This window comes from Gobio gobio (genome assembly GCF_949357685.1).
Source record: "Gobio gobio genome assembly, chromosome: 21".
Classification (NCBI taxonomy): domain Eukaryota; kingdom Metazoa; phylum Chordata; class Actinopteri; order Cypriniformes; family Gobionidae; genus Gobio; species Gobio gobio.
In genome coordinates, this window is record NC_137117.1 from 45,387,161 (window position 1) to 45,399,927 (window position 12,767).

Sequence of the window (12,767 nt, forward strand, 5' to 3'; positions counted from 1 at the left end):
TAACTTTAAATGGGTTCATGCAAGTTTACACAAAGGGCAGCATCAAATCACAAGAAAGATTCTTCTGATTTTATTACATTCAGCGATAGATAATAGATAGTGTATTTCTGGTATCAGTGTTGCGCTGTTGTTGAGGCTTGCACTGCCTGACTGTTTGTGAAACTTTAATGGAGAAATAAAATGAGTGTAACAACAAACGTAAAGAAATTTACAGAAGAAACTACTGAGGTAAAAATTCAACATGTTAAGTTTATTTGTAATATAGGCCTATAGTTAAATAATATACCATGACAAGGGAGCTATTTTGCTGAGTATTTTCACGAGTGCAATGCTCCCGCAGCGATTTGTGTTCCGGGGTATTGTAGTTCTTTCTTTTGCTAGTTCACCTATAGTTCGCTGTATTTACAACTACAAATGAGACCAACATGCATCTTATATGGCAGCCAATCAGCTTTCGTGTTATTGAGTCTCTTTCAGATTGTACCACAGACACATTTTATTCTTCAGCTAACAGTTCTCCAGTTAGCCTAGCCTATACCCGCTCCTGTATGTGTGTTAATGTTAAACAAACCACAACAACAACAGGGGGAAAAACAAACAGTAGTCTACCTAAACTTAAAGCACTGTTTGTATCTGTATATGTTGTATTTATTTGTCCTATTGTCATTTGTTTATAGGTTCTTATTTTATTACTGACCATTTACTTGATTATTTAATTACTTGAGAACTTTTTATCTACAACCCCAAATCAGAAAAAGTTGGGACAGTATGGAAAACGCAAAAAAAAAAAGAAAAAAAGAAGTGATTTCTAAATTTACTTTGACTTGTATTTCATTGCAGACAATATGAACACAAAATATTTCATGTTTTGTCTGGTCAACTTCATGTCATTTGTAAATATGCTTCCTTTCCTGTCATTCAGACCTGCGACACATTTCAAAAAAATTTGGGACAGGAGCAATTTAGGGCTAGTAATGAGGTAAAATGGTTAAATAATGATGTGATTTGAAACAGGTGATGTCAACAGGTGATTGTAATTATGATTTGGTACAAAAGCAGCATCCAAGAAAGGTCTAATCCTTTAGGAGCAAAGATGGGCCGAGGATCGCCAGTTTGCCAACAAATACGTGAGAAAATTATTGAAATGTTTAAAAACAATGTTCCTCAAAGAAAGATAGGAAGAGATTTGGATATTTCACATTCAACAGTGCATAACATAATCAAAAGATTCAAGGAATCTGGAGGAATTTCAGTGCGTAAAGGACAAGGGCGCAAGCCTAAGCTGAACAACCGTGATCTCGATCCCTCAGGCGGCACTGCATCAAGAATCGTCATTCATCTAGAAGCCATATCACCACATGGGCTCAGGACTACTTTGGCAAACCTTTGTCAAGTACCACAATACGTAGTTACATCCACAAATGCCAGTTAAAACTGTACTGTGCCAAAAGGAAGCCCTATGTTAACAGTGTCCAGAAGCGCCGTCGACTTCTCTGGGCTCGGAGGCATCTGGGATGGACCATCACACAGTGGAAACGTGTACTGTGGTCAGATGAATCAGTATTTGAGGTATTTTTTGGGAGGAATGGACGGCGTGTGCTCCGGACCAAAGAAGAAAAGGATCATCCAGACTGTTACCAGCAACAAATCCAAAAGCCAGGGTCTGTCATGGTATGGGGTTGTGTCAGTGCCCTTGGCAAAGGTAACTTGCACTTCTGTGAAGGCACCATTAATGCTGAAAAGTACATAGAGATTTTAGAGCATAATATGCTGCCTTCAAGAAGACTTTTTGGTAATACTTCCCACCCTAAGCGATCATGTTATAAAAGCCATACCACACCACTGGACCAGCCTTTTTTTTTAATGCCAAACAAGATTCATAATTTTTTTTTTTATTATTGCCATGTGTGACTATTGTGAATCTGACATAGTGACATGGTAAATGTGGCATCCTAATTATGAAAAAAACAGCATGCAAATTTTCACAAATTTCTGGAACTGACCACCACAAAATCAGTCATTTTGATCTCACAAAAATCACCAAAAAATTATATATATATGGCAGAACCGAGCGGGGAGGTCTAAGAGGATGTTGGAGGAGAGAAGAGGAGCTGAACACAGGGCCAATTTCATATATTTTTTTATCTCATACTAATGAGTATCACCTTCACTGGTCGACTACGCCACCCAGGGTAAATAACAGCCCTAAGGGCGCACAGGTTCGTTATCTAAAAGAATGGGTGAAGAGACGCGAGTCGTATCTAGAAAAAGAGCAAAAAAAATAACAACTTTATTGTATCAATGTTGAATAATAAATCAACTTCAGAGCAGGATTCCTTAATTGGCTATACAGTCACGTGCACCAATCTGCATCCGGCACACACAAACAAAATAAAAAAATTACACTAGGGCCCTGTCCCAAATGGCACACTTCATGTGCACTTTCGGTCTTGTGGACTTACAATGGCCGCTGTGTGCGTGTGTCCATTAAATCCATGAGACCGCAGGGTGTCCCATTTGTCATTTTAGGTCTCAGAAGGGTGCTCGCTAGTGCCCCCTTTGAGATATGCGCCCTCGATGCAGACTTCAGCCGAGTCCACACTGGTGCAGGATACACAGCGGACTTCTTCCCGGCAGTCAAATCGGCATTACGTCGTGAAAGTGCGGACTCAGAGGAAGACCATGTGGGTTTAGGGTGCCATTTGGGACAGGGCCAAAGGGACCAGCAGCGGAGGAATCTGGAGGGGTGGGCCAACTGTCTGTGCTTCTGCGTCCTATTACCTCAATGGTTGACATATTGTGAGATCTCTCGTTTTCTGGGCCTGGTGTCTATAAAAGGTTTTCTTTGACTAACAAGGACGTTTTCAGCTCTGAAACTTGCAGGATATTCTTATATCACGATTAACTTTTATATACCAAAGGCTCAAAGGAAAGTTGATTTCTCAATTCATCACCCCTTTAAATAGACAGGCCTCGAATGCTGAGAAGCCGTCACTCTAAATACAGGGGAGGAAACTTACTCAACCTGCTACATATATATATATATACATACACTCACCTAAAGGATTATTAGGAACACCTGTTCAAGTTCTCATTAATGCAATTATCTAATCAACCAATCACATGGCAGTTGCTTCAATGCATTTAGGGGTGTGGTCCTGGTCAAGACAATCTCCTGAACTCCACACTGAATGTCGGAATGGGAAAGAAAGGTGATTTAAGCAATTTTGAGCGTGGCATGGTTGTTGGTGCCAGACGGGCCGGTCTGAGTATTTCACAATCTGCTCAGTTACTGGGATTTTCATGCACAACCATTTCTAGGGTTTACAAAGAATGGTGTGAAAAGGGAAAAGCATCCAGTATGTGGCAGTCCTGTGGGCGAAAATGCCTTGTTGATGCTAGAGGTCAGAGGAGAATGGGCCGACTGATTCAAGCTGATAGAAGAGCAACTTTGACTGAAATAACCACTCGTTACAACCGAGGTATGCAGCAAAGCATTTGTGAAGCCACAACACACACAACCTTGAGGCGGATGGGCTACAACAGCAGAAGACCCCACCGGGTACCACTCATCTCCACTACAAATAGGAAAAAAAGGCTACAATTTGCACGAGCTCACCAAAATTGGACAGTTGAAGACTGGAAAAATGTTGCCTGGTCTGATGAGTCTGGATTTCTGTTGAGACATTCAGATGGTAGAGTCAGAATTTGGCGTAAACAGAATGAGAACATGGATCCATCATGCCTTGTTACCACTGTGCAGGCTGGTGGTGGTGGTGTAATGGTGTGGGGGATGTTTTCTTGGCACACTTTAGGCCCCTTAGTGCCAATTGGGCATGGTTTAAATGCCACGGCCTACCTGAGCCTTGTTTCTGACCATGTCCATCCCTTTATGAGCACCATGTCCCCATCTTCTGATGGCTACTTCCAGCAGGATAATGCACCGTCACAAAGCTCGAATCATTTCAAATTGGTTTCTTGAACATGACAATGAGTTCACTGAACTAAAATGGCCGCCACAGTCACCAGATCTCAACCCAATAGAGCATCTTTGGGATGTGGTGGAACGGGAGCTTCGTGCCCTGGATGTGCATCCCACAAATCTCCATCAACTGCAAGATGCTATCCTATCAATATGGGCCAACATTTCTAAAGAATGCTTTCAGCACCTTGTTGAATCAATGCCACGTAGAATTAAGGCAGTCTGAAGGCGAAAGGGGGTCAAACACAGTATTAGTATGGTGTTCCTGATAATCCTTTAGGTGAGTGTATATACAGTGGGGAGAACAAGTATTTGATACACTGCCTATTTTGCAGGTTTGCCCACTTACAAAGCATGTAGAAGTCTTTTTTATTTTTATCATAGACTTCAACTTCAACTGTGAGAGACGGAATCTAAAACAAAAATCCAGAAAATCACATTGTATGATTTTTAAGTAATTAACTAGCATTTTATTGCATGACATAAGTATTTGATACATCAGAAAAGCAGAACCTAATATTTGGTACAGAAACCTTTGTTTGCAATTACAGAGATCATACGTTTCCTGTAGTTCTTGACCAGGTTTGCACACACTGCAGGAGGGATTTTGGCCCACTCCTCCATACAGACCTTCTCCAGATCCTTCAGGTTTCGGGGCTGTCGCTGGACAATTCGGACTTTCAGCTCCCTCCAAAGATTTTCTATTGGGTTCAGGTCTGGAGACTGGCTAGGCCACTCCAGGACCTTGAGCTGCTTCTTACGAACCCACTCCTTAGTTGCCCTGGCTGTGTGTTTCGGGTCGTTGTCATGCTGGAAGACCCAGCCACGACCCATCTTCAATGCTCTTACTGAGGGAAGATCTCGCGATACATGGCCCCATCCATCGTCCCCTCAATAGCGTGCAGTCGTCCTGTCCCCTTTGCAGAAAAGCATCCCCAAAGAATGATGTTTCCACCTCCATGCTTCACGGTTGGGATGGTGTTCTTGGGGTTGTACTCATCCTTCTTCTTCCTCCAAACACGGCGAGTGGAGTTTAGACCACATAACCTTCTCCCATTCCTCCTCTGGATCATCCAGATGGTCATTGGCAAACTTCAGACGGGCCTGGACATGTGCTGGCTTGAGCAGGGGGACCTTGCGTGCGCTGCAGGATTTTAATCCATGACGGCGTAGTGTGTTACCAGTGTTAATTTCGTTGACGAATAATTTTCGTCAACGACCTGTTTTCACTGACGAAAAACGAGATGATAACTAAATAAAAACTAGTGTTAGATGACAAAAACTATAACGAAAATCAACTGTCATTTTCGTCAACAAATAAAAACGAGACGAAAATGTTAGGGAGGGACGATTAGGGAAGAGATCCAGTCAGAACTGATATATCCTGTGTAACAGATGCGCACATTCGATTTGAACGTGCTGATCTAACCGCTGGAAAACACAGCGCTGTTGCTCTACAGGCTCACACATCCCCAATCCAGCGCTCCAGAGTGGCTCACAATCAATGAATAATACACATTTATGCAAGGCAATTGTTTATGAACTAATGCTGATGAATAATGTCAATGTTTACTCTATGATGTTTATATAGTAATGTGTTTTAGACGGTTGTAACAATGCATATTTTATCTCCTCATCTGAACTTGAATGAGCTCCTGCAACTGCAATAGTAAGGCGAGATTTCAAAATAAGAGTCCCGGTGTATTTCCAGCTGGTTTATAATTAAAAGTCACACTGTCACAGACACGTCAGGTTCCACCCTCCACCAATCACAGCGCACTCCTTCCCCAGAGTACTGATCACCATCACCTGCACCTCATCACCACACTCATCACCAGCACTATAAGACTCACAAGCACACAGCACTCCACGTCCGGTCTCGTTCGCATATACTACAGGCTATGCTTACCTCAAGGACTCCTCTACAGATACTTACCTGTCTCCAGCGTGTCTCCTTCCTCCCGTGTCCCTTGTCTGCTGTGTGGGTGTGTTCCTGTCCGTCCCTCAGTTCTCCAGCGATCTCCAGGCTCCAGCGTCCTTCCATCTACAAAACAAAAGACAGTAACTCTCTCTCTCGTATCACCATCTTATCTACCAACAACTGGTTTACTCACCTGTTCCACAACACCTGCTCTACTGTGGTCTAATAAACTACCCATACCTGTTAACATCTGTGTCTGCCTCCTGTGTACTTGTAACAGAAGACCGTACCCAACCGAAGACCCAGTATGAGCCAACCGGATCCGTTCCAGGAATTGGTAGATGCGCTTCGGCGTACATTTCCTCCACCACCCACTCCAGTTACTGTTCATTCACCTGCACCAGCGAACACCAACCACTCTGTCAACAACCCTCCTTCACTACCTCCGTATGCAAGTCCCATGGCCAAACCGGCGCCCTACTCAGGATCGGCGGAGAATTGCAGCGGCTTCCTGCTGCAATGCACACTGGTCCTGGAGATGCAGCCGCACTTGTACCCGAGCGACACCTCCAAGATCGCCTTCATCATCTCTCAGCTCAGCGGCAAAGCATTAATGTGGTGCCGATTCCATCTGGTCACAACAGGGTGTGGTAACAATCTTATCAATCATACGCAGCGTTTATTTCCCACTTCCGGGAAGTGTTTGGAAAACCGATCACAGATTCTTCAGCTGGTGAGAAACTTTATAATTTAAAACAGGGATCCATGTCTATTTACGATTATGCTTTGCAATTCAGAACCCTTGCAGCAGTCAGCGGATGGAATGAACAGGCGCTGATAACAACATTTCGGCAAGGATTGGAACCTCGGGTACGGCTGCATCTCGCTGCATGCGAGGACTCCATCGGCCTTGAGAAGTTCATCCAGCATTCCATTCGCTGCGCCACTCGCATGCAAGCGTGCATCCAAGAGCACCAGGACCAGTATCCCTTCAACGTGCCCTTCCGCCGATCCGAGCCCGTCAGCACTCCAGAACCAGCCCACGAACCCATGGAGTTAGAGAAGTCCCGCCTTACCTCTGAAGAACGCCGCCGTCGGCTGACCCTTCGTCTCTGCCTGTATTGTGGTGAGCCGTGGGCATGTCATTGCTGCATGCCCCACACGACCCCCGCGACCCATGGTGAGTGCTATTATTCCTGCTGATCATAAAATGAAACCACTCACCACTGTCGTCACCCTTACTGCCGCTAATGTCTCCCTTTCAGTGGTCGCGCTCCTCGACTCGGGGTCAGCCGGCAACTTCCTCTCCGGTGCCATCTGCCGCCAGTTACGCCTCAAGACCACTCCGTCTCCGACCACCTACAGGATCAGCTCCATGACCGGCAGACCCCTCAGTCGCAAGCACGTCCGTACCGTGGCTGGACCAGTCACTCTCCAAGTAGGGCTGTTACACCGGGAAGAGGCTCACATGCTGGTTCTGGAGGATTCGACTGCTGACGTGGTTCTGGGGCGCCCCTGGTTGGAGCAGCACAACCCTACCATCTCCTGGAAGACGGGCGAAATCCTGAAGTGGGGCGACACTTGCTTCTCTCGATGTCTAACTGAACTTCCTCTTCCATCCTCGTCTCCGCCTGATCTGACTCTCTGTGCCACATCCATCGAAAGTCCAGTTGAACAACGCTCTGTTGATGTCCCCAAGTGTTACGCCCCCTTCAGCGATGTCTTCTGCCCGCAACGGGCTTCCAAGCTGCCACCACACCGGCCACACCGCAGCGCCTACAACCTCATCCGGATACGTGAGGGGGACGAGTGGAAGACTGCCTTTATTACCCCTACTGGATACTATGAATACCTCGTCATGCCGTATGGATTGGTAAACGCCCCCTCCGTATTCCAGGATTTCATCCATGAGGTGCTCCGGGAGTTTCTCCATCGATTCGTCCTAGTATACATCGACGACATCCTCATATACTCCCGGAGCCAGGCCGAACATCGCCAACACGTTGCGGAGGTCCTCAACCGTCTACGTCAGTTCCACCTGTTTCTCAAGGCCGAAAAGTGTTCTTTCCACCAAGCATCAGTTTCCTTCCTGGGTTACCACATAGATCACAGTGGCATCCGGATGGACGAGAGGAAGGTGGAATCCATCACAAACTGGCCAGAACCCACTACCATAAAAGAACTCCAACGCTTCCTAGGTTTCTCCAATTTCTATAGACGGTTCATCAAAGGTTACAGCTCTATCACTCATCCACTCACCAGTATGTTACGCAATAAGCCCAAGTCTCTGTCCTGGAACCCAGCAGCCACCAACGCCTTCAGCCAACTCAAGAAAGCCTTCACCACCGCTCCCTTACTAGTCCATCCAGACCCGGAAAGGCCCTTCGTTGTGGAGGTGGATGCTTCCACAACCGGAGTGGGAGCGGTGTTGTCACAGCAGCAGGGGACGCCCAGTAGACTCCATCCATGCGCCTTCTTCTCCCGCAAGCTCAGCCCGGCGGAAATCAACTACTCCATCGGTGACAGGGAACTCCTTGCAGTCAAGCTTGCCTTGGAAGAGTGGAGGCATTGGTTGGAGGGAGCCAAACATGCGTTCCTGGTGCTAACAGATCACAAAAACCTTGAGTATCTTCGATCAGCCAAGAGACTAAACCCCAGACAAGCCCGTTGGGCTATGTTTTTCTCCCGTTTCAATTACACCATCTCCTATCGTCCCGGTACCAAGAATCTTAAAGCTGATGCTCTCTCCCGTCTTCATGCTCCTGACGAACAGACCGAAGAACCAGAACCCATTATTCCAAGTTCCCTCATCGTAAGTCCTATTACCTGGTCCGAAGAAACCATCCCCTCCTCCAATGCCTCCACGAACCCTCCGCCGGGCTGTCCACCTGGCTTGCTGTACCTCACTCGGACACGACGCACTCCCACCATTCACTCGGCTCACACGTCACTTGGTACTGGTCACCCGGGGGTCAATGAAACCCTCTCGTTGCTAAAAGAATGCTTCTGGTGGCCAGGGATGGCTAAGGATGTCAGAAGGTACGTGCAGGGCTGTAGGGAGTGTGCCATTTCCAAGTCTCCATCTTCCATTTCCATCTTCCAGCTGGTAAACTCCTTCCTCTGCCCGTTCCAGAACGCCCATGGTCACACCTAGGAGTGGATTTCATCACTGACCTGCCAGTCTCAGACGGTAATACCACCATTCTAGTAGTGGTAGATCGTTTCTCTAAATCATGTCGTCTGATCCCACTCCCAGGTCTGCCTACTGCCATGGAAACAGCCGAAACACTCTTCAATCAAGTTTTTAGATACTTTGGAGTACCTGAAGACATAGTATCAGACCGAGGTCCCCAGTTCATACCCAGAGTATGGAGATCGTTCTTCTCGCTCCTAGGTGTGGCCGTTAGCCTGACGTCGGGGTATCATCCACAGTCAAACGGGCAGATGGAAAGGAAGGTACAGGAAATTGGCTGCTTCCTACGTACCTTCTGTCATGACCACCAGGACTCTTGGAACCAGTTCCTAGGTTGAGCCGAGTACGCCCAAAACTCTCTGAAACAGTCGACCACAGGACTCACCCCGTTCCAGTGCGTACTCGGCTTTCAACCTCCACTGTTCCCCTGGGATGGGGAACCCTCCGACGTTCCTGCAGTGGACTACTGGTTCCGAGAGAGCGAGAGGGTCTGGGACTCAGCCCACCATCAGTTGCAACGGGCCCTGCGCAGACGCAGGATGGTAGCCGATCTCCGACGGTCTGACACTCCTGTCTTCCAGCCTGGTCAGCTGGTTTGGCTATCTACCAGAGACATCAGAATGCGTCTGCCTTGCAAAAAGCTGAGTCCCAGGTTCATTGGCCCATTCCCCATCATTAAGCAGGTCAACCCAGTCACATATCAACTCCGTCTGCCACAAGGGTCTCGTATACATCCCACTTTCCATGTTTCACTGCTGAAAGCTCACCATCCCTCTGTTTCTCCCACAGGACCTGACGTAGTTCCCGCCGAACCCCCCCTTCCACTCATCCTGGAGGACGGTACGGCCTACAAGGTTAATGAAATCTTGAACTCCCGACGTCGTGGTGGTCAGCTGGAATATCTAGTGGATTGGGAAGGATATGGTCCCGAGGAACGCTCCTGGGTCCCAAGAAACGCCATTTTAGATCCCAGTTTACTCCAGACCTTTCACGACAGTCATCCTGAGAAGCCAGCTCCGCGGGGTAGAGGACGTCCACCACGGCGTCGGGGTTCTCGGCCCTCTGTATTACATATACAGGCTATGCTTACCTCAAGGACTCCTCTACAGATACTTACCTGTCTCCAGCGTGTCTCCTTCCTCCCGTGTCCCTTGTCTGCTGTGTGGGTGTGTTCCTGTCCGTCCCTCAGTTCTCCAGCGATCTCCAGGCTCCAGCGTCCTTCCATCTACAAAACAAAAGACAGTAACTCTCTCTCTCTCGTACCACCTTCAAATCTACCAACAACCGGTTTACTCACCTGTTCCACAACACCTGCTCTACTGTGGTCTAATAAACTACCCATACCTGTTAACATCTGTGTCTGCCTCCTGTGTACTTGTAATACACGCATTATGTATTCGTTTTTGCTTACACAGTAAACTGTATTTAATTTAATTCCCATTTAATTCATAGTCAGGAGGAAAGACCAGTATTTGACACATATTCAATAAAGTATCAGGGTTATAATAGTTAACTAAAACCATTAACTTCTTAACCCGCACCGGTTCGTGGGCCGGTGTACTTTTATTCACTTTTATTCACTGTACTTTTATTCACTTTTGTTTTATACAAAATATTCAATCAACTCTCACAAACTATGCATCATTTGAAATCTAAAACACTCAAGATTCATGTTCTGAACTTGTTTTTGCAATAAATACACCAGAGAGGAAAGGGTTAAATGAAACACTAAAGGACCGGCCATGTAAACATTAGCAAAATATCAGCGTTACTCATCTTTCATCTCCTGTCGTTCAGATCAGATCGGACGAATCCAATAAACACCCGCATACATCTCTGTGTAAGAGTCCACTCTTCAAAATGCATCCCACTTTTTAATCCAAAACAACGAAAAAATAGGGAAAAAACTAAAAATCCTCCGTTGTTTGCAAGAGAGTTTTGAGTTAGCGTGATCAATCATGTCCATTTTCAATGAAATATCGATTCTAATCCTTTTCTGGCAAACTCCCCCTGCTAGAATAGTCTCTCCCACGTATTTTAAACCCTCCCCCGTCTCTCTCCTTCAATCAGAGACTCTTCTGGGATGCATCATATAGAGGAAGTGCCTTACAGGCTTGGTGAGCTGTCAATCATTGCGCCCATGGTTTTCGTTGGATAAAGGCACTCGGTGCCCAGCCAATGCCTTTCCAACAAAGGTTTGATTGATGGACTTAGTAACCAATCAAAAGGCATTATCTTGCGCAGTTTGCGTAAGGCTTTGGTGAATACTGTTTGTGCGCTGGCTGCGCGTTCTCCATGGCGCAACTGCAGTGGAGCGCGCTGTCTCTTACTGACGCTTCCCATCAGCTAAATGAGTTTTTTACACTTTGTAATCTCTGTAAATAGTTGCTTTAGTTTTTCAGTAACTGTTTATCCATTATAATTAGTAGTATATTGCAGTTTATTGCAGATTTATTTGAATGAAAAACTACTCTTTACAATAGCAAATGTTCTGAAATAAATGGCCTTTTTGAAATGACGCCTAGACTTTTCTTGACATAAAAGCTCACAGAAGCCACATTACTGAGCGAATCATCCTCATATTTGAATCATGACATGATTAGACATTCAGTTTTATATTTAAGTTATTTTCAGGCTCTTAACATTAAATTATAATATTTTTTTCCCTAAGTGAAAACAAAAAACAAAAAACGTGAGTCACTTACATGTATATTTACATGTATATTACTCTGTTCCCATATTACTTTGAGTTATTATGACTCTTGGGTAGCAATATTTCAAGTGTCTAGTTTAAAATAAGACCAGGTTTATGAATATAGACCATAGGGTTTAAGAGCTGCAGACATTTTCATTTGGGTATATCGTTTTCAAAGAATTCTCAAAAATGGGGCGCTTGTTAAGAGGTTAAAAAAAATCTTTGTTACTTGAAATTAAATAAATGTTTACTGAAATTAAAAAAATAAATAAACAAACTTATTTGAAGCTTTAGCTTAACATGATATACTAACTAAAACAGAAATACAAAGTTATAAAAACTATATAGATGTTTTTAAAAACAAACAAAAAAGTGAATTGAGCTCTCTTTCGTGTATTTTTAATGTAAAAAAAAAAATGATGTCAAAATGTCAGTTCAAGTGACAGTCGGTTATGTAATACTTAAATGCTTAATGTAGTACAATTGAACTAAACTCATTAGATTTTAGGAGACTACATCTACTGTAGATTTAGTCGACTAAAATCTTATATTTAGTCAACTAAAACTAGACTAAAACTAAAAACAATTCAGGTGACTAAAATATGACTAAAACTAAATGGCATTTTAGTCAAAAGACTATGACTAAAACTAAATCAAAATATGCTGTCAAAATTAACACTGTGTGTTACTAATGGTTTTCTTTGAGACTGTGGTCCCAGCTCTCTTCAGGTCATTGACCAGGTCCTGCCATGTAGTTCTGGGCTGATCCCTCACCTTCCTCATGATCATTGATGCCCCACGAGGTGAGATCTTGCATTGTGCCCCAGACCGAGGAAGATTGACCGTCATCTTGAACTTCTTCCATTTTCTAATAATTGCGCCAACAGTTGCTGCCTTCTCTCCAAGCTGCTAGCCTATTGTCCTGTAGCCCATCCAAATGCAAGTTAATTATTTAAAAATCTGGATTTTTTTTTAG